The sequence below is a fragment of the Adiantum capillus-veneris genome, chromosome 20, assembly GCF_014529385.1.
Source record: "Adiantum capillus-veneris isolate H3 chromosome 20, ASM1452938v2, whole genome shotgun sequence".
Classification (NCBI taxonomy): domain Eukaryota; kingdom Viridiplantae; phylum Streptophyta; class Polypodiopsida; order Polypodiales; family Pteridaceae; genus Adiantum; species Adiantum capillus-veneris.
The window spans coordinates 123,897,241-123,899,090 of record NC_140950.1 but is presented as its reverse complement, the minus strand read 5'-3'; positions in this window follow the sequence as shown (position 1 = coordinate 123,899,090).

The following is a 1,850-nucleotide window of genomic DNA, read 5'->3' as shown; positions in this document are numbered from 1 at the left end:
TCTCTTCTTTTGAATCAATGCCTTGTATGTATGCAAATGAATTTGATAGTTGTCTTTGTCCATAGTTGCATCAAGCTTTATCAAGGACTTTCGAGCATCTTGACATTCTTTATCAAACCATCTTTTGTGTGATCTATCTTTGTTGATACCATGGAGATGCTTTATGGCAAAGCATTCTTCCGCACAAGAACAAATAGATTTCTTGAAAGCTTCCCATTTAGTTTCCAATGGTGCATCATATTGAAGCTTTGTCATCCATAATTTTTGCTCAACCATTTCAATGAGCATTGGTACCCGTTTGAAATCCATACATACTGATAACTTCTCTTTCCTTTCGCTGAGATTATCTTGCTTAGTTGCTTCTCCACATGAAACATCAATACATAAGGTGCGATGGTTAGTTTCCGGGGTCCATTGACCAAACATAAAACTCTTTATGCGATACATGATGGCTTCAGAGAGTAGCATATATCAATCACACTATCCCCGTTATGCCTCCTACATGTAAATCCATTGGTTCCACTCCACAAAGATACACCATTGGAAATGAGCATATCCGTGCTATTACACATGTGTAAAAGTCGCTTTCCATAATGATCCCAGCTCTTTCTCATCCATTGAAGTATGATCATACAAGTGAACTTCCTCCAACTCTCTTGAAATGTATGGCATATCAAATTGTTGAGTATCATGTTGCAATGTTTTTGTGTGAGCATTCATATCCCCAAATACAATAACATCACCTTCACCTTTGAAATAAGCAATGTCCTCTTCTAAATCAGAAAATGACCGATCTCTATCCATGCAAGCAGAAAAGGGAGAATCATGATGAGGAATGTAGCAACCGGCTACAAAAATGGGTGCTCTTTTTGGTGTCATAATTTTCAGCCATACATAACGTTTGTACTTGTCATCTTTCACAATTGATACCAGATCTTCCAATCTTTTCTTAACCATACATGCTACCCCTCCTTGTCCTCTTCGTCGCTTGAGATTCTTTGACCACATCAATGAATGTACATTGTAATCCTCCAAGCCGTTAATCCTTTGTGTATCATGCTCCCAAGTTGCAACAAGAAGTATAACATCGGCTTTGCTTGTTAGTTCATCAATGCCAACCCATGCATTCCATGGGTATCCATTACAATTCCAAAAGCATATTTTCAATTGTAACTTGGTCTCATAGGTCACGCATCCCTATTTGCTTGAGGAACTTGCCTCCTCCTTGGACACATTTTCTTCATGAGAGATCTCCTTGTTTTTATTATTCTTTTCCTCATATGCCTTGCGATGCATATTTTGTTGCTTAATAGTGCAATCTTCACATACAAAACATTTTGTATCCCTCAAATAGATCCAACTATTATCAAGGATAATCTTTCGCTTGGTCTCATCCGACATGGTGCATACAATTGATTGTTCTCCCGAGAGAGGAGCTCCTTGCTTCCCCACTCTAGGTGCTCCATAGACCATAACTCCGGACATGCCAAAGTGGGTTTTGAAGAAATCTTCAATAACAATGGCAAGAGAAGGAGGTGTCTCTAACTTCTCTTGGGAATTCCACAAATAACAATGTTCTTGGAACGTCGCTCCCGTTCCTTCAACTCCTCCACATCCACATTCTCAACATTCTTTGTTTGAACCATAGCTTGCATGAGTGAGGAATTAGAAACCATGTTGCTACCACATACATCAGCCCAAGACTTGTTTGTGCATACATTTTTCATGTCGCATATATCCCGGATCATAGTTTCAAATTTCTCCTCTTTCAATATATGGTCATGCTCTACTTTTCTCATCCGCTCCTTCAAAGAATTCAGGTCCAAAAGAGAGCGTTTACATTCCTTGAC